Below are 22,101 nucleotides of genomic sequence, written 5' to 3'. Positions count from 1 at the left end.
AATTTCTCAAGCCAGCAGTTTGTCAGGAATATACAAAGGTAGGACATGAGGAGGGACGGTGCTTCCAAATACTCTAATATAGGTGAACCATTCTTCCCCAAACCATCTTGCGATGGGGATGATATCTATCTGTGCACCTCGGGGGTTCTTTATCATACATCATTCTATACATGGGTAAGATAAGCCGATGACAAATTTGGTAGAAATGTGGAATGAACTGAGAATCCCATAATATCTTATGATAAACATGGATGGGTAATGGGTCCTGAGTTGTCCATTTCCAACCCATAGAGGGAAATTTAGACACATAACAAATAGAATCCATAACATATGCGGATAGGTAAAAAGGAGGATAGATCCTTTGAGACATGGATCTCTTAGACCGGTATTTGATAATAGCTGTGAATAGGTTATCAGAAAAGATCTTGGCCCAATCTATAATAACGGCATTTGTGGCAGCATCAATCAATGGTAAAAACTTATCGATATCTGGCATCCCAAATAATCTACAAAGCATGGCCGCAACAAAACAATATGGAGAGGTGAGGGAACCAGTGCTATACATATCGTTTTTATCCTTTTTGAGCGGTTCATCTTTTCTGGACCAATCTTTAGTGGTCTCTGATAGGTTCGGGTTCTCCGCCACAAATTTTTTAATGAATTGTGCATTGTAAGTCGCCTACGGTTCAGGAAGATGATACATGAGCTTTAAGTCTTGTGCAGCGAATGACCCGATGAGCCCATGTCCTTGAATCTTGAACTGTCTGTCGTTCATTTCTGCATTTTCAAGTATCCACTTGATCATATCCGTATATGGGAGAATTTTAGGTCTTGCTGCTATCCGATGAAGGAATGAGCACGCCAGTTCTTCTAAGGATGCTTTGGAAGAGCCCTGTGAATCTGTGACAGCGGTAACCTTCATTATTCTGGGGTTTTCTTCTTCAAGCAGTCTGTACATGCTTTCCCACGTCGATATCCCTGCGTCTCTGTTACAAGCTGTGTCTGTATATAAAGGTGCCATCTCCTTCACCTCAAAGCCTTGAGCCTTACTTTTCTTTCCCATTTCTTCCTGCGTATGGCTTGGTATCGCCTTTCGTTCTTCGTTCCTACAGCTCACAAATGGAAATGATTGATCAAGAAAGGTGATGGGAGAGTCTTAAATGCAGTAGATATATCAAATATGCCACCTTACGTGAAGTAATTCTTTGCAAAAGCATGCGTCTACATTTAATAGATGACAACTAATTCCTTTATTATCATTAAAAGCACATGATCTTAAGTTAGATTATGGTAAGTGGCTTTTCTTGAATAACACGCCCGAAAGATTCGTGATGGGGTGATTTTGTGATTTGGTTCGCAATCGTCGCAGATCGCGACATCGCATTATCGCACCATCGTGCTCTCGCATTATCGCACCATCGAAGATCGCAGAAGTTTTATGCTTTCCATATTTTTGTTAGCCCTTTCCTGTGATATGTGATCTTGCGATCAGGGTTATCGCAAATCGAAAAATCTTGAAGGCTTTCTCATTGGCATTACTTTATTGCGATGCGATATATCGCTTAGTACGAGAATCTTGCACATACCAGGATTATACCCAAATGGAGGAGTTTTTCTGTCATTTTATGATGTGACTTTTTAAAGATTTTTCTTGTCATAAACTTAGGTTTTAAAGTATTCAAAAGATCTTCCTAAGCTTACGATGGTAACCTTATTTTGAAGAAAGGAAACTCTTGCTTTTCCTAAAGTTTTAACTAAGGGTCCCCATTCATTTAGTATTTTGGACAACACTTAAATGAAAAAGGGGGGGGGGGTTGTTGCTGGCCACAAAAATTGGCGATTCACTTGGGAGAACCAGTTATCTCTGATTTTCTATTGAACTTTTCATATTTCCAAAACAATTTTTTTTTTGGAAAATTAAACTTTATTATAAAAAGATAAAGTGCATTATACCCCAAACTGTCAACGTCATTTCGTTCCAACCTCTTTCTATTTTAATTATTTGCTTCCTCATATGGTCCTTGTATTTACATCAGCCATTACTTGGTCTTGTAAAAATAAAAATAAGGTCTTCCCTGTGTACCAGTTTTTTTTTTTTTTTTTTTTTTTAATATGCTCATTTGTCGCAGGTAGAGCCTCTGCTGCCAACAGGCGTTCATAGCCTCGACAGGGTTACCTATTACCCAGTAATGATCCTTTATCTTGCTTAAGGTGATCTACAACTTTCAAAGAAAAACCCATATTGACACTTTTTCCTTTTTTATTCTCAAAGAACAATGTCTTGGTTTGGTAGCCAAATTATGACACAGTCATTCACTTCATTTACACTTTCGTTGAACAAGTTGGCTCGTGATGAGACCCCTTGTCTTTTGTTTTCAACAATCTTGATTCATTGCCCTGTTTTGATGGACAGTGTTTGGCAAAGTCAGCAAAGTTATAATATCTGTGATCATGATAAGCCGGCTCGTGATGAGACCTCTTATTCTTCAAGATATAGTGTTTCTTGGATTGTCTCTCTGAATGCTGCGATTTTCTTTAACAGGGAGGAAGTCATTTGTTTCCTTAAGAAAGCCCTGGACGACAATAATAGAGTTTTTTGGACATGGCTGATCTACAGGGAATCCTCATTTCATTATTGATACCTTTCATTGTACTGATATAAAACAATTTCTTCACTAAGATTGCTTTCATCAAATTTTTGGAAGTTGAAACTAGTATCATATCTGGTTTAAAGTTTTTAGCTGTATCTATTAATAATAAAGATCAAGTTTCCAAAAGATTTGATATTTATACGAGCAGAAGTTCAAAATCTGATAGAGAAATGGTGTCTTTAGTAAATGTCAAATGTTGTAGGGAGGAGAATATTTAAAGAAATGAGAGGTAACTATTCCCTTGGATATATGTACATGATAGGGATAAGTTCTTCTCTTATTTTGCCTATCAATATCTAAAAACTAAATTATCCACTTAACAACCTAGCTAAACTATCCCTACTCCTATTCTAACTATAAACAGAAAAATTGACTAGGTGAAATGATATTTCTAGTGGAACCATCTTTTCATTTTTATTCCCACACGTATGTACCTTTTAAACATTAGTGTTAAGAATAAAACTTTTCTTGGACTATGAATATTGGATGTAGGATCAGAAAGTGTAACTTCAGTTGGAATTCCGCCTGAAATTTCTTTCTTATGATATCTTCTGTCCAATTGGATACCTATTGGATCATAAAAATCGGGATGAATTTCTGTTATGGATTGGTGATCACGTAATAGGAAAGATGACAAGCCAGATTCCAAATATGATTTTTTAGTTTTAATGGCCTGTAATCTACTATGCGTTAAAGTTAAGCTTTTAGCAATTTCTCGTAAAAGGAAAGTTTCCACATATAAATCACTAAATAAATTAATGAAGAATAGATGGAAATTTTTGGAAAGAGATTTATCAATTAACGCGAATTGTTGGTGAGTTTCCAAAAATACTTTTTTTTGTTGATGATGTTTTGGATGACACAGAAATTTCTCCTGAAAGGCTGATATTGATTGATCGTGGAATTGAAGAAGTTCTGTATTTCCTTGACACAATTTAGTTTTCCAAAATGGTAATACATCTTTCGAATGTTCTTTAATAAGGTGCTCAATATACCAAAGTAATCTATCGAAAGTCTGAAAATTTAAAACACAATCCGATTTTGTACAAAATGAGTGCAAGCAAAAAAGAATGCAATGATTATCTGTACAGCTAGTGTTACAGCACAACTGGGATTGACTTGAAATATCTTCTTCTTCACAAGAGCTGGCCAGAATTATGGGATCCGAGTAATTTCGAATTACGTCTTGTGAATCAGAAAACAAGTTATGATTGGGAACAGGCATAGGGGTTTGCTCATGATACGAATCATAGATCGGGATATTGTTTTGGATAGTAAAATCATGCAAATGATCTGTCACTCTGGAATGAGGATCGACTGATATGATTCTTGGATTGGAATATCTCTCATTATCTGAGCTCTGTTGAGTTACTTGAGATAAATCAATATCATCATCATCATCATAGTAGCTATCATAAATGATTTTACTGGTCTCTCTAGATTTTTCTTTTTCATCCAATATTTTCAGAAAAGGAAGGTCAAGTCGTTCTTGTTTATTAATGACCAAAGGATGTTCTATAGCTGCCTCTTTATTTTGAAAACCTAATGGTGATTTATTTGAATAATCCTCTGTACTTTTTGAGATATCATTAATACTGAGGGGCGAAAAATTATCATCATTAAATACATCAGGATAAAGAGAAAAATGCAATTCCGAAACAATGTATTTGAAAATATCATCGTGAAAAAATTCTTGTTCATCACATTCACTGTAGACATCGAGCTTTAGATCATATCTTTGCGTGTTTGTATTTTCCGAAAGAGAATTAATTTGTTGTTTTAACCTGGGCGTTTGACTTGCGATGATATTATCGAACCTTGTCTCCAAGTTGTCTTCTGGTTCCAAGGCAGGCTCTCTTTCAACATCTTTGCTTTTATCTTCTTGCGTTAGAGCAGGCATGTTTCCTAAGCTTTGGGAATTTTCTTCATCATGAGTGATTCACACATTTAAATTGGAATTTTCATTCCTATTAGAAGAAAATAAAACAAGACTCGAACTAATTTCTGATGGATCAGACATAGGAGGTCGGGAATGTTCAGAATAATCTGAATATTCTTCATTCATGAGTTCATTTTCAAGATCATATTTTAGACAATCAAGATGAAATCGCATATTAAAATCCCTAACAGATTCATCTTCTTTTCGTAGATACTCAATCTCATCATATACCTGATCATAATCATAGCAATCAAATTTACAGATGAAAGCTTTGACAAATTGGTCCCAGGTGTGAATTGAGGCAACTGGGAGGGTTCTACACCAATTTCTAGCTTCCGCCGTGAATGTAAGAGTAAAAATTCTGCATAAAACGCCTTCATCAATTCTTTGAACGTGAACTTGAAATTCTTTGAATAAATTGAAGAGCATGTTTAAAAGCAGAAGAATTATTCTTACCATTGAATTTTACCTGAGACAAGAGTCTTACCACTTCAGGTGGAGTGTTGGAATAGGCACGAACATGAATGCAACTCCAAATGGGAAGTTTGTGAGCAACCATCCTAATTCAAATGATTAGGATTTCAAACCATTCCAACAGACACTAAGTTCAGGCCCTCCGTCTAGCGCCAAATATGTTGAAGCCCCGAAAATCGGTTCGACAACAAGGGGGAAACCCACCCGGTCCGGACCTTGGTTGGCAGCTCCTTATCCGTTTGGTATAGCGGGTCCGACTGGGGATAATGGGACCAGTTTCCCAATCTAAGGGTGTGTGTGTGCAGAGTTGGATGATGCTGATCTACAAGTTCTAATCTAAGCTACTTTAGTCTAATTCTATGATATTGTAATCTAATGAAAACAACACATCTAATCTATGCTAACCCGGGATGTATTTCTTCTATTATGCGATCTAAAGAGATTTCAGACAATAACTGGTAATAAAGATCATTCAGCTATCATAAGAATAGAAATCAATTAAGATGAACCACTTTGCATAAAAAGTTAGGCAAAACAGTTGTGAACAGCATATCGTATAATAAGTTATTCATATATCAAACATAAATAAATGATTCCACTGTACAAAAGTGCCAAATGGTAACTCACACATTCATGCAATAACATATAAACAACTAAAAACTGTATATCACTTCAAGAATATAAGCAGAAATGGCCAAGAGATAAAAGTACCATTTATGACTAGTCCTACTCATAAGCTTCAAGCAAAAATGATTTATCTCTACTTGTTCTAAAATCTACTAAGAGTACAGAAGTGAAACATCAGTAGCAGATATCAAATGCAAACATTAATAAACCTCGATCCATTCATTCATCAAAACCTCCTCTGAGGGTGCAGAAGTGCATGTTCTGAGGACAAGTTTTTGACAAATTTCTGGACCCTTCTCCAAATGCATGAGAAGGGTTAAAATACTACTTCCTAATTCTAATAATAGTTAATTTACAAAATTTAGGATGCGGTTTTCAAATGACCGTCCTTTTTCTAATCTAATTTTAAAGAAAAAACAACATTCTAAATAAAATTACTTCTGAATATGATCTTTAAAGCTGCAGGCACTCATCATGGGTTTGAGGAGAGTCGGCTGGCTGACTTCTGCTTTGAGCTGGGCTGAGAAAACAGAATCTATGAGAGCTGGCGCTACTTTCTCGGCCGCATTTATGATACATTTCACAGTCATTTGCTGACTATGTGGCTTTACCAAGTATGCCCAGTAACATTCCCAATTTAACCTGTCTAGTGCTTGGACCGTTTTTCCTTTTCCTGTGCCTTCAGCTTCCATTCTGCTTGTTCTGCTTCCCTAATTTGATCGTCCCACTTGTTGAAGAGCAACGTTGAGCCCACGTCTTGTTCTACCTGTGTATTGCTCACAGGTGTTTTTGGGGCCTGTCCTTCAAGATTGATCAGTTCGTTGAAGGTTTCTCATTCTTTGTCTAATTCTGTTGTGACGGGTGGTGCTTCAATGATGAAAGGGGGAACATCTCTTGACGGGGAGGCAATAACTTACTGCTGCGGAAATTCCATTAACTTAGTGGTGTCCTTAGCTGACTCTTTGCCTCTATCTTGGTCGTTTTCAGATTTTTTAGAATGCTCAGGCATCTCTTGTCCACTCTTAGATTTAGATCCAGCAGCGCTTGAATTCTCACTAAGGCTAATGCTTGGAGTAGGTTCTCTGGCAGGTAGTTGCAGCTTTTCTAGAGGAACAGTGGCTAGTCTTCTTTCCCTGTATACCATGAATTTTTTGAGGTCATCTGGAGACAATCGTGATTGAGCTTCCTGCAAAATTTCCTGGAGTGAGCTTTTATTCTGAAATAAATCATCAAATAAATCCTTCTTTCCAACGAATACTTTTATCTTGACATTCGTTGTGAAATCTTGGGCAACTTCATTTGGGTCAAATGGCCTTGCCGGGTGTTATCACAAAACCAGTACTGAGGGCTGCAACTAAGCATGGTCTCATGTAACTATTTCAACCTATCTTTAGACCAAAGATTAGCCTCTTTGATCAGAGAGGGCTCTCTCAAAACTCTTGATAAAATCCTTCACACACTAGATGGCTAACTCTTTATTTACTTATGAAAACATAACTGGTTGGAAACACACCAAAAGATATCTCATTGGGCTATGGAGTCTATAATATCAAGTAGACAAGAAAAACACAGTGATCTCATAGAAATCAAGGCTCTTAGCATTACAAGTCAAACATATTCCACCACACATAGCTTGCTGTATACACAGGAAGTCAGAGCATATAATTATGAATTCTGAGTGATTGCATACAACAAAACCATAAAATAACATAAGGTATAACACATCATCACTTCATTTGACCATGACAATCCTTCGAGAATCTTGAGAAGAGAATAACTCTGTTTTACTATTACTGTCAAAAAAGGTCTTACAGTGGCCCAAAACAACACACTTTTTCTATTAAGTATCCAACCTTTTTTACATCTAAGTTATTCCTATATATAGCCTATCAAAACACTGCTGTACGAGACTCCTCATCAAGCATGAAGGGAGCTCGGGCTTTTGACATAAATGACCTTAACAATAACATAAACAAACTAATTGATTACAAGAGATATGATGCTACGAAAACAGAGGATTCCATCATATTGGCACTTTAAGTCTTCTTCCTTGTATACCCTGCTGTGTCCTTGGAGCTTGCCACCTGTAGTATTGCAATAATAACCATATCCAAACTTAAAACAGATTCAATGTATATACAGCTCCGAATACTTGATGCATAGATGATTCAACAACCGAAAAGAAAATGAAGCCTATATTCTTGGTTGCTGCCTCCCCTCGGTGTTCATATATTAATGATCCATCTTTAAGCCATTTAAACCTTGGATAGTCCCGTGTGACTGAAGAGAACTCATAACCCAGCCATCCCACAACTGGACAAGTGTATCATTTAACACCTCAGCAGCTCTATCCAAACCCTAAAATTTCGGAGATAAAGTGACTTTTAGGCAAAAGACAAAACTTCGGCTTTTTCTTTGAATATTTACACCTGGCCTCCTTTTCAAAATATCTGACTGATCTTCTATAATCTCCATGCTGATATTAAACCATCTCTTTAAATATATGCTGACCTCAGCATTCCAACTCAAGCTTTAAACCTTAACCAGTCATCTACAGCAGTTTCGTAGCGCGCTACGAAACTGCTGTAGGTCATCAAAATTAAATATATGAACCTCAAAACAGCAATATTTCAAATCTATGATTCCTTTAGTCTTTCCATACAGGTGTGAAGACACAAAAAAGTCTCAAAAACTTTTAAAAAGACAATGGCCCAAAATATATCAAAATTTGAGAAAACACATTCCTCCTTGAATCATTTAGCTAGCTTGTCTAGCTTTTCTTTCAGGCTGATGACTTCCTCCTTCAACTTCTTGTTCTCTGCTCTTAGACTTGCATTCATTTGTTTCATAGTTTTTGCCTGTTTTAGAGCCGGTACTGTCCATACATAGGCGTCAGATACCGAACTAGCTTGACTGATCAAACTTGTTTTACCTTTCATCACAGCTTTCTTATAACTAGTATATCTCACTGCCTTCTCTTTAAAAATATTATGAACCTGAGGTATCTCCTTACTTGCTCTAGCTTGTTTTTTAATGGCAATCACATTTCCACTTTGACTAATAACCACCTTATTGTCCTTATTCTTGTTTTTAGCTGCTTGGACTATTTCAGAGAAGATTTCAAGTGCCTCTGTCCTAGGCATGTCTGAAGGGACTTTCTCTTTTTGAGCCTTTTCTGCTTCCTTCATTTGCCTCCTAGTCATTGGTCTGCGAGGTTTAAAGGCATACTCTTCACCTGGTTCTTCAAACTTTAACCTTTTGGAAGCCTTTGACTTCTTAGAACTCTCAGGTGAAGATTGTGTTAGATCAATATGCATAGGTGATACCAATTGATCTTGTTCTATTTCAAGTGGTTCAACTTGAATTGGATGTTCTTGTTCTAATTCAATGGCTTCCAACAAATCATTTAGACTACCCTTAGAAACAGGACTCTCTTCCACATGAGCTGATTTTCCTTTTTCTTTGTTCAGCTGGCCTCTAGTTCTTACTCTTGAAACTCTTTCAACTTCACTAGACTTAATTTCATCTTTTCTTTTGTGAGTCTTCTGTTTAGATGATTCTGGTGTTTCTTTAAGAGGCAACTTAGAAGCTTCTTTTTCAGATACTTTAGATGATTTTGAAGTTTTGACTACTGATGCTTCAGGAGTTTCTTTAACTGCTAACTTAGGAGTCTTCTTTGTTGATGCTTCAGGTGTTTCTTTGACTGTTACAGACCTCTCTGGCTTCTTTGTTTTAGCTTTGGGCTTCTTATGGTCTGTTATTTCTTTCCTAATCTCAGCCAAAGTAGTATCCTCACTCCTATCTTCTCTTTCTCTTACAGGTAATGGAGTGAGGCCCGTTTTACTAGGGAAACCGGCCATGAATACAAACGAATCCCAGTCCTTACCAATTTTATGTAGGCTATCCAACACCAATAATTTAACCAGACCATGATGAAAAAGAGATGTTTCATAAGCTTCCTTCTTCAACTGAATCTTGTCACACATCTTAGTAATACTCCTGAATAAGTAAAAAGGGATGTCTATTGAGCTCTTACCAGTGAAGTGTAGTAGCAGCTTGAAATGATATGAGTAGACTTTGTTGTACCGACCTTCACATGTCAAGTACTTCTGGATGCATGTCAATAATGTAGCATAATTCTCCTTAAGATAGCTCCTTGGGACAGCTTTAGTAAGATCTTCGTCTACATATGGTGCCTTTAAGAACTCCTTACACGGACCCATATCAAACTTGAAATTCTTGAACCATTCTTGGCCACCTCTTGGGATTTCTGTGACTGTAGAAATGACTTCAGGGGAAACCGGAAACTCCAGCATGGCCACTTTTGAATTTAATCCCGTGAAGTTCACTGCAAATGCCTTGGTCACTTCTGCATGTCCACCTTTGAGTTTTTCACAAAACCGCCAACAACCAGCACCTCTGAACGCCTTTGCTACTTCCTCATCCCTGAGGGTTACATCTAATCCCTCCGGCTCTGTTCTCACACATCTACCCGAACGGTGCTCCTTTCTTTCCATGTTTCTTTGCACAATTCTACACAAGGGAATGACGGTGGTTTGCAGCACGAAAACACTCTTTGGCTGTAGAAATCAGGCTCGCTTGCAGTAGTCTGTTTAGAATAAAGCTCACGCTTTTCATAGAGCAGAAGACATTCATATGTTATGAAAAACACATTATGGAATGACCACTTCCTATAACGTCCTCCAAACTGACACCTAACTCAATGAAATCAGACCTGATGGCAAAGTAATGGCTAATCATGACACATAAATGGTGTGAGGAAACAATCATAACCGGACTCGTGACTCACTACTTCTCGGATTAGACATTCAAGGAAAAATGCTGCACAACAGCCCGAAACCCCGATTTCGTAGCGCGGGCAGTTCAAATTTAAAGGAATGCGCTACGAAATCGCTGACAAATGGGCCGCTACGAAAACACGCAAACATTATTTAGCAGCAGAACTGACCAATCACACTCGCGCTACGAAACTGCGCAAGTACCTAAGAGATCATACCCGCGCTGCGAAACTGCGCAAGTACCAATGACATGACATGACATAACTAACCATGATGGAAGGTGACTAATGCCCTTGCCTTTACACGAATTTCATTCATAACTCTTGAATTTCAAAATTTGAAATTGACATAAGTTAACAAACCTATTTACAAGACTTCAAGACTCTTCAAAAACTTATAGACAATTATCATATACATGGACTATAATTTCTAGTGATAACACCGGGAATTTAAATAATTGTAGACACGTCATATTCTCCACTTTGGTGAATGCGTGACCTACATCGAACAATGAAAAGGCCCCACAAGCTACAGGAAACTGGGGCCATATGGCCTTCTTTTTGTCTTTTAGGTCTTTGGTTAGGCCGCCTTCTGAACATGTTTGATATGCAATTTCTCGAGCCAGCAGTTTGTCAGGAATATACAAAGGTAGGACATGAGGAGGGACGGTGCTTCCAAATACTCTAATATAGGTGAACCATTCTTCCCCGAACCATCTTGCGATGGGGATGATATCTATCTGTGCACCTCGGGGGTTCTTTATCATACATCATTCTATACATGGGTAAGATAAGCTGATGACAAATTTGGTAGAAATGTGGAATGAACTGAGAATCCCATAATATCTTATGATAAACATGGATGGGTAATGGGTCATGAGTTGTCCATTTCCAACCCATAGAGGGAAATTTAGACACATAACAAATAGAATCCATAACATATGCGGATAGGTAAAAAGGAGGATAGATCCTTTGAGACATGGATCTCTTAGACCGGTATTTGATAATAGCTGTGAATAGGTTATCAGAAAAGATCTTGGCCCAATCTATAATAACAACATTTGTGGCAGCATCAATCAATGGTAACCATTCAGACGAAAACTTATTGATATCTGGCATCCCAAATAATCTACAAAGCATGGCTGCAGCAAAACAATACGGAGAGGTGAGGGAACCAATGTTGTACATACCTTTTTTATCCTTTTTGAGCGGTTCATCTTTTCTGGACCAATCTTTAGTGGTATCTGATAGGTTCGGGTTCTCCGCCACAAATTTTTTAATGAATTGTGCATTGTAAGTCGCCTGCGGTTCAGGAAGATGATACATGAGCTTTAAGTCTTGTGCAGCGAATGACCCGATGAGCCCATGTCCTTGAATCTTGAAGTGTCTGTCGTTCATTTCTGCATTGTCAAGTATCCACTTGATCATATCCGTATATGGGAGAATTTTAGGTCTTGCTGCTATCCGATGAAGGAATGAGCACGCCAGTTCTTCTAAGGATGCTTCGAAAGAGCCCTGTGAATCTGCGACAGCGATAACCTTCATTATTCTGGGGTTTTCTTCTTCAAGCAGTCTGTACATGCTTTCCCACGTCGGTATCCCTGCGTCTTTGTTACAAGCTGTGTCTGTATATAAAGGTGCCATCTCCTTCACCTCAGAGCCCTGAGCCTTACTTTTCTTTCCCATTTCTTCCTGCGTATGGCTTGGTATCGCCTTTCGTTCTTCGTTCCTGCAGCTCACAAATGGAAATGATTGATCAAGAAAGGTGATGGGAGAGTCTTAAATGCAGCAGATATATCAAATATGCCACCTTACGTGAAGTAATTCTTTGCAAAAGCACGCATCTACATTTAATAGATGACAACTAATTCCTTTATTATCATTAAAAGTGCATGATGTTAAGTCAGATTATGGTAAGTGGCTTTTTCTTGAATAACGCGCCCAAAAGAGTGACGGGGTGATTTTGTGATTTGGTTCGCAATCGTCGCAGATCGCGACATCGCATTATCGCACCATCGCGCTCTCGCATTATCGCACCATCACAGATCGCAGAAGTTTTATGCTTGCCATATTTTTGTTAGCCCATTCCTGCGATATGCGATCTTGCGATCGAGGTTATCGCAAATCAGAAAATCTTGAAGGCTTTCTCATTGGCATTACTTTATTTCGATGCGATATATCGCTTAGTACGAGAATCTTGCACATACCAAGATTATACCCAAATGGAGGAGTTTTTCTGTCATTTTATGATGCGACTTTTTAAAGATTCTTCTTATCATAAACTTAGGTTTTAAAGTACTCAAAAGATCTTCCTAAGCTTACGATGGTAACCTTATTTTGAAGAAAGGAAACTCTTGCTTTTCCTAAAGTTTTAACTAAGGGTCCCCATTCATTTAGTATTTTGGACAACACTTAAATGAAAAAAGGGGGGGGTTGTTGCTGGCCACAACAGAGGGTCGGGTTCATTCTCCTCTGAGGTTGGTGCATTGGCTTGCAGCCTTCCTTGATGTAAATGTGGTGAGTACACACCAAAGGGTGCACTCCCTTCATTTCCTTATAACTCCAGGCAAAGGAATCCAGATGCTCTCTTAGCATGTCACATAACTCCTTTTCCTAATGTGTAGAGAGAGAGGGGTTAATTAAATGTTCTTTCTGTACCAAATTCTATCATCTTGATATGAGTAGGACTTGAGTTAGTGATGCACAAATCAGTCCAAGGGTTATCTTCGGCTTTCTTTACTAACTCCTCAAGAGACATGGTGTTGGGAGATGATTCTGGAGGATTTTATCAATCAAGTCATCTTCATCAGGTTTCCCCCCTCCTATAGTAGCATCTAGGGTATAGATTGGGTAAGAGGTGGTAGAGTAGACTTCATCTTCCTCCTCCTCTTCCAACCATAAAGGTAATTCATGCTCTATATATGGTTGAGTAGGAGGGTACAAGAGAAATTGTTTGGACAAATTCCCATTTTTAATGGTCATACTCCCAACCCTACAACTTATGTAAGCATAAAAAATGGCTAACCATGGCCTTCCAAGGATGAGAGGATAACCATTGAACTTATTCTTAGGTTGGAGAACTAATAAGTAAGCAGGGTATTCCCAGGAATCAATGGATACCTTCACATCCTCAACAACTCCCTCAGGAGCTATTGTGGATCTGTCTGCACATTGCAAGATTGTTTTGGTGTTTCTTATTGATCCTTGGAGATGTAGTTTAAGCATAGTATCCTTAGTCGTCACAATGATGAAAGCCACAAGATCGATCAAGGTATGGGGAAAAATGATACCATCGATGTGTACATCTACCACAGGACTTCCAAGATCTAGATACTTCGGGAAAATCACTCGCCCCAACATTAAGTTTGACAATTGTCCAATGCCATTAATGGTAGGGTTGTCTTTCTTTCATCTCCCAAGATGTTTGAATCATTTCTCCTTGATTAAATTTTTGTAGATGGGGACATCCTTGATAGCTTGGAGGAGTGGGATTTTAACACACAAGTGTTTCAATTCACCCAGAAGTTCAACCTCTTTTAGGGTGTGCTAGGTAGGATGGACTAATCTCTCAGGAAAAAAAAGGTGGATTGGCTTGAGGAACGCTCTCCTCCTTTTCCTCTTCAAGCTCCTTAGGTGGATTTGGAGATTGGCTATCTGGAATCAGTCTTCCATACCCGAGGTTGATTTCAGGTTGGGAATGGTATTGAGGTACAAAAGACCAGGGAGAAGGTGTGGACCATGAAGGATGAGTAGGGGGACACCAAGGGGGAATGGACGCATTTTGGTTATGGTTGTAAAATGAATAAGACACCCCTTGCATGCCTTGATGGTATGGTCGAGGTCCTCGAGGCCCCCTTTGGTTGATATAACAGAGTTGTTCATTCACACCTTCAGTTCCTTGATACACAACTTTCAATCCATGCAGAGAAGGGAACTTTTCTGTGGAGTGTTTCTCCTCACTGACTGAGTATATCTCTATAAGTTTCAATGGACATTCATTTATACGGTGCCTTCTAGTGCATCTAGGGAAAAATACAAAAAAGGATCTTTCTACTTCCTCCTACTTCCTCTTGATCTACATGGCATCCATTTTTAGAGAAAGGGTATGAAACATTTCACTTATGAAGTCTTCCAAGATGTTCTCATTTTCACTTTTGATGGATGTGTTAGAGGAGGATGAATTGGCCAAAGCTTAACTAACCCTACCCTTCTTTCTAGCTGCCCTAGAATGATTTTTCGAAAATTGTGTTGATGTCATCGTAGGATAACTAGTAGATGTCCCCTCCCAACAATATGTTTATGGTTTCTAGGAGATCTTCCCTAATCCCTCTAAGAAGGAATAGCTTGAGTTATTTAGGATTGAGGGTGAATTTGGCCCTTTTTTAGTTGAGTTAAAACCTTTCCTCACAATCTTCTTAAGACTCATCATGTCCCAAGGTCATTCTAAATATTTCCTCTTTGGTGTCTTTGGACCTGCAATAATCCATGCACTTATTGTTGAAGGCCTGTTGCATTTGAGCCCAGATAGTGATGTTGTCCCTAGGTAAACCCATGAACCAGCACAAGGCTACATCCTTAAGGGTGGATGGGAACAATTACAACTTTTGGTCGTTAGAGGTATAATCATAATTTATGCACATGAAAAAAACCTCAAAAAAAAAAGGTATCAAGGTCCTCTGAGGTTAATCCATGGAAGTGAGGAAGGGAAAAGGGACGTATTTTTTCATCCTAGCATCTCCATTAGTTTCTATGATGGGAAAAGAACCCTCAGTTCTAGTTTCATCTTGATTTCTATTTTCATCCATGGTGTAGGTTGGTGGAATGGTTTCTTATTCTTCTTCCCCAATAGGCTCTTCAAAGATCTCTGGTTTTTCGCTTAATGGGTCCTCTAGCTCACAACCACTGAAGAAGAGGGAAGTTTGGCTACTAGATGGTGTGGGGGTATTTGGAAAAAAATTTCCTAAGTTGTATCCACTCCTGCGAGGCATGAAAGTATTTTTTTTTTTTTAGGTATTTTTTTTCCATAACTACTTGCAGAATGGAAAGAAAGCATAATTTGCAACTATTTTCTGAATGGAACTACTTGCAGAATGGAAAGAAAGAAAAAATTGCAACTATTTGTTGAATGAAAAACAACAAGAAATTATGAATTGCATCTATTTACCAAATGTTAAATGGAAAGGAAAGTAGAAATAACATCTACTTAGACACCTCCACGGCAATGGCGTCGAAAAGTGATGAGCTCCAGTATTACAACAAGGATGTTGCAACTCCTAGGGCTACCAACTTTATTTCATCAACTGAGGTTCATACAAACTTGGAGGTGACAGTGTTGTATACATAATAGATGTAATGGTATATTGTTGTCACTTTTCAACTGGGGTGATAGACCACTAGGGTTTTTCAAACCAATGTTCTATTGACTAGAAGGAGTCTAACTACTAAGAACAGATGGAAAATTATCTTTAATGCAAAAAGGAGATGCTTTCTTCTCTAGGAAATGAAAATGTTGAATTAGAAAGTGCTATGAAGGGACATGAAATTATCTAGCTAAGCATTTACAAACATTACTTGCAAAAGAGACCTAATTTAACCTTGCATTCTAACGTCTAGTTTTTTAGACTAAGTAAGCATAGAAATTACCCTAAAACTACCATGATTGTTGTATGCATGTACTAACTAGAAATTGTAGAAAAGAGTCCTTTTTATTTTCAATTTTATAAATGTAAATGCTAAGTGAACCAATATGATATTTTGTAGAGGAGAAAGGCATGGGGAAATAGGTCTAGAATGGTATTAAGGGTGTGGAATCCAAGTTGAGGCCTAACCTAATCTCAGATGATCATTTTTTCTCAATTTGGGCTTAATACAAATGAATATACCAACATCTTCCTTAAAATTAGGGAGGCTTGGCTCCCAAACTCAAGATTAACTTGTCTTCAACTATCATTGGCTTGGTTGCCAATGAACTCAGTGGGCTTGGTTGTTGGTAACTCCGAGCTGATGACATCTAGTGGAGGAATCTTCAATCGATTGAGGCGTTAAATAGGGAGATCCAATCTCCTAAAATCCCTCTTGATTTTCTACTTGAATTCCTACACTTAAAATAGTGAAAAACTGCTCCAATTCCTGCAATTAATGCACATTGGGCCACATGACATAACATCTCACCTTTATTGTTCTTACTAAGAAAAATATAATAAGATATGTAAAGAAATGTGAGAAAAGTTGATTTTAATAAGTTGGAGAGTGGCATTAAGGTCCATATAATTTATCTATTCATGAGCCTCATCATCACCCCCCTATTGAAAGTGTTTCTCATCCTCTGAGCAACTTAATCTATGTTCATGTCTTTCATTGCTCTTGTGGCCTCTCTAACATCCTAGGCCTCTGTTGATGCAGTCTCCTCTTACGGATAAAATCCTACATGATTCTCTATTTCATCCCACTGCGTTCTTTCCTCTTCCTCCTTTCTGCCTTCTAACATACCCAATAGAAATCGTGATTGGGTTTCCAACCAATCCAGTTGATTTTGAGTCTCTGTATTTCCTTTTTATATAGTGGGGTCATTTCTAGTGCATCTCTCATTCTTTCAGTGGAATGATACTCCCTAATCCTTATGTTGTATGGTAGGGTACCCCATCTCCTTTGGCATACTTGTTGGCTTTCATCCCCTATAAATCACAAGGTGTCATCAAAATGAGTGACTTCTTGCTCTTGTGTATCTAGGTACCTTGCTGCAATACTAGAGCTCATCAGGAGTACCCATGTTGCATACTTTTAATGGACCTTGCTACTTGTAAAATGAGAAATACATGAAAAAAAGTGATTACAAGCATATTTTTTCATGTATTTCTCATTTTTCATGTAGCAGGGTTGACCATAAAAAGTATGCAACATGGGTACTCCTTACATGAGGAATTTAATTCCACATCCAATGAGCACTCCCACTGGAAATTTGAGTAAAATTATGGGGAAATAAGTTGAAAATACGAGTTGAAAAAGTATTTTTCCTTTTTTTTTTGTCCAAAATTTGATGAGGTAATCTAATATTATTTGATTATTTCCACTATTATTTTATAATATTCCTTAGGAGGCACATTTTGGACCTCAAAATTGATCTAACGAGTCATTAGAATAGAGTTGCATAACATCAACAAACTTAACCATCTACCCACATATTACATTCAGAAGACCCATAAAGCATATACAAACTCTATAACTCAGCTTCTCATGTACTCGTACGTCCAAGAATGATCGCTCAACATTCCTTCGTCATTAGTTGTTGTTGACGCTTCTACCTAACCCATGCTATGTCCTTAGCAGACCATCTTATAGTTTCTTAGAACCCTTTTGAATCCTCTCAAATTCCCACCTAACCATTTGAGTTGTCTTAAGAAATCATTAAGATATTTCCCTCATCCTCTTAAGTTGTCCCGTGTGTGTCAATGACTGCCCAAAATATCTTCTCCGCCATTTGACTCCACTCTGCCCCATCTCCTCCTTCCTAACAATATCTCCAACTTCCTCCCTACCATGATCTCCCTAGTCAGATCCATCCTCTACAAAATCATAGCTGCCAATATTCCTTTGCATGCATCTTCCTTCCTCGGATGCCATCATCATTCTTCTGTAGGGTGTCCATCTTTGACATGCTCCACCTACTATGCCAACCCTATGTTGTGATCCATCTATTGCTCCATACTTGTGTTACAATCCATATTATCCTTTTTGCGCTCCTTATTCCTCCTATGAGGTCCTATGCTTACAAAAGTTTTGCAAAATATTTCTAGGCTCCAATAGGCCTCCAACACAAAAACGTGGCTCATCCTCGAGCCACTTAGTCCCATGTCAAAGAAATATTCACCTTCATAGCCTCTGCAAAGTTTCCCACATTTCTTCTTGTGATTTGACCTTTGATTTTATGTCCTGTATTCCTGTTGGCTGTGTGGGGCCTAACCTAGATTCAACGTTAATTAGCCAAACAAATCCCTACACTACTAGCCCTTTCAGCATCAGCCCATGGAGCGCAGACCGAAGTCTCATCCAAAGCAGTATGGGGGGTATGCTGGAACTAAGTTTCCGCACCATGAGATGGTTGTGATGTTGGTTTATACCCTCTGTTCCTACTTTCATGCAGGTCACTAAGCCTTAGTGCTCTATCAGTCTAGCCTTTTATTCAGCCCTTCAGTACCTCTGCGAAGGTGCATGATTTACCTTCGCACAGCCTTAACCTGTGGCGCAGGTACTTTTATGCTACTATGACAACGTATTATAGAGATTCCCAAGTTATCTTAGGTTTTGACTTATCTTACTGAACAATCATAGTCAACGTCATGTAAACATATATTATTACTTGTGTTCAATTAACCAACATAATTACATACATTCGCGCATCACATGAACATTGTAAATTAAACCCAAATCGCAATATAACAAGATGCATTAACAAGAAATAAAGACACGGAATTTGTAGAATATTCTTTGTTGATATCTCCAGATTATTACATACTCTATCCGCCACACAGCTGCAGGGGTTCGCGCACTTAGTTGTGGACTTCTACCCTAGGCCTCTACGCACTCAGCTATAGAGCCTCTACCTACGCTAAGACCTAAAACTTAGACTTCTCTACCAGGACTCTAAGACTTGTCTTCTCCTCTCCAAAACTTATCACTACTTAGAGCTTACTTACTTAGCTCTTTTTATACAATCCCATGGTCCGCGGACCATGGGTGGATATTTATAATATACTTTACACTTTACAAAATAATGGCGAACAACCCTTTATGACTCATGACATATTCATGCTTCGCGACCACAAAATGCAGAAATTTTACAACTTTATTACAAAATTTACCCAAAACATGGGCTTTTAGCCCAAAAAATGTCCTCGAGGGATCCTGTTCCCAATAGACCCTAAATACAAAATCGTGACTCACCCTCGAGTCACTTTGCAGGTGCATAGATTTTAGCGCAAGGACCTCCTAGCTCAACCGGTATGACCGCAACCTCGGCAGTGCACTATGCGGCCACCTGCTTTGCTTCTTCAACCATCTGCTCAGTCATTGTTCCTGAATTGTTGACCTGAAGCTTCTGCTGAGTTGCTTCTAGAGTCACAAGCTTTCCTTCAATAGAGGCCGTAACCATGTAAGCCTCCTACAACTAGGGCTTTAGTCACGCCTTCAACACTACCTCCTTGTGCTACACTGCATCTACTTGTTCTTTCAACTACTTGACCTCCTGCAGCTTTGGCAGCCTTTGTGTGAGCATGATGGTTCGCACTGTTCCTTTTACCTCGTCATAGCACTACTGCAGTTCTCGCGCTTCTGTCTCCAACTATTGTACATTAGGGTCCTCCTACAAGCTCTTTAGGACATCGAACGACTGTTCAAAAAGTTGTGTGCAGTCTGCTATTGCACTATCAACCACCGCTATTTCCTCTATGAGAGCGGTTCCTTTACTTCTGATAGGGTTGAAGGATGGGCCTTCAACTATAATTCGGTGATCTGTAGGTTTAACTCTAGATGAAATTGAGCCATCTCTATGTGAACATTGTACACCCTTGTAGCCAGCTTGCAGATGTGCACCTCGATCAGTTCTTCCTCCGGAATGGCTAACTCCAGGACCATTCGGCATGCCTACTCCACGACTTGAATTATTTTCTTCTTTTGGGCAATTACCTTGGTCACATCAGCAATGGTCGAGTCATGTTGTAGGACCATCTACTCATTGTTAATCTGTTGCTTGTTGACTACCTATAGATCCCGGTATTCACGGGCCCTCAACTCCATGATCACTCCATCCTGCAAGAGGTGGAGTGCCTCACCAGGGAGTGCTGCCAAATTCAACCCTACTCCCTTGAGGGTGCTGACAATGGGCCTATCAGCTTCATTCTCCTGGTTGGTGCTCCAATGGGCAGCACTATCCACTGGAGACCTTCGCGCGTAGCATCTTGACAGCTTCCAAAGTGCCAATAACAAGGTTGGTGGACATTGTGCTAGCCTGTAATGTGTGGGTCAGCAGCTCCTGCAGACCTGTCTGGATGGCCCCAATATTAGTTGTTGTTGCTACTCAAACTGTTGTAGGGCCTCTCCGGTGACATCTCGCACCGTGTCGCCAATGTCATGCAAATCGGCCTTTGTGAGGGTGATTGGGTCCAGCGACGTCTTAGTGGCCTTGGACTTCTTCCTCGACCCTCTTTTCTCTTGTTCCCTTGGAAACTTGATGCGGGCGGACGTCGTCTGTGAGTCCGCACCATGCTGCTCTATCTTCTCATCCATCTCTTCCTCTATCTCGGGCGAAGGTGACCTGGCACCTTTGTCAGAGCCCTGCTCTGTTCCACTTGTTTGCTTCTTTCTCTATTGAGCACATCGCACTCTGTCTGGGCCTTGTCAATGGCCTCCTTCTTCCTCTTCTCAACTAGTTGTGCCATCTTGAGCTTGGCATCCTCCTTCTTGTGCTGCATGGTAGACTTGCTCGCCCCCACCGCCAAGTCTGATGTAGTGCGCCATTCTTTCATCCAACGATCAAGTACTGCGTCAATGGCATCATTTATTTCCAAGTAAGGTGAGTCATACCATGTCTGCATAGGGTCCTTCCACACTGTTACAGGGAAAAGTGTCTATTTAGAACTGCTCTATCCCACTAAGGTGTGACAGCTGCCTTAGAAACAAACAGAGAAAAACTACTTTTGTTTTTCCTTTATGAATTATAGATAGAGAGGAACAGAAAGGCCAACCTCTGTCTTGCGCTAATCCTTCGATTCGATCCCTCTCTTCTTTGATAGTCCCCAGCTACCTACTCCCTTACACGCCCAGCTTCACAAAGTACCTGTAAGATCACAGAAGCATAGCACTATACAAAGACATGGATCTATAATCATAAACAATCTAGGATCAGATGTAAATTGACCATACAAATGTAACAAGCATCAATGATACAAGAGCATTGAGGAAAACTCAAATAGCTTTTATTGATAAACAAGAAAATATCCAGGAGGAGTTACAACCAGTTGTTCTAACCCAGCATCAACCTCCCAGCAAAGAAGCCCCTCTTCACCTCAAACAAAGCTTAGATCACCCGACAATCTGATGTTTGTCTCTAGAAACCAACAGCAATTCCTTACAATATCCAAAATTCCAGCCTCTGGATCTCTGGGATGAGGGATCCATATATAGATATCTGTAAGGGGGATGAGTTAGCTTGTGATTTGATTAGTGTCTTCTCTCTAACAGTTCTTGCTTCCACTTGGAGACTGAGGGCCTCTTACTCATCCTTGGTCGAATTCAGTGAGGCAAGTGTCACAGGAGAAGATTCTGGAAGCTTCCATTGCCTCTCCACCTCGCGGAATGACACTGCCATTTGTCATTTCTCGTCCATCGCACCCTACAGAAGGGACTTTTGAAATGCAACGCACCCTCACAGTGTATTTAGGTGAGATGCAACGCACTTAGCCAGTGGAGCAGCTGCAATGATCCTGTTTTGACCAATTCTGAGTAGTTTCTCATGTAGAACTTCTGGGAGAAGCTGTAATTTGTTGACCTTGTTCCTTTAGGGGTTATAACAACACTTTTAGGGACTTAGGAGCCCTTGGTTTATGTACATTTCATGC

The sequence above is a fragment of the Pinus tabuliformis genome, chromosome 1_1, assembly GCF_031772625.1.
Source record: "Pinus tabuliformis cultivar Carrire ecotype Pingquan chromosome 1_1, CPIR1, whole genome shotgun sequence".
In the NCBI taxonomy this organism is placed as follows: domain Eukaryota; kingdom Viridiplantae; phylum Streptophyta; class Pinopsida; order Pinales; family Pinaceae; genus Pinus; species Pinus tabuliformis.
Note: the sequence above shows the minus strand (reverse complement) of the source record.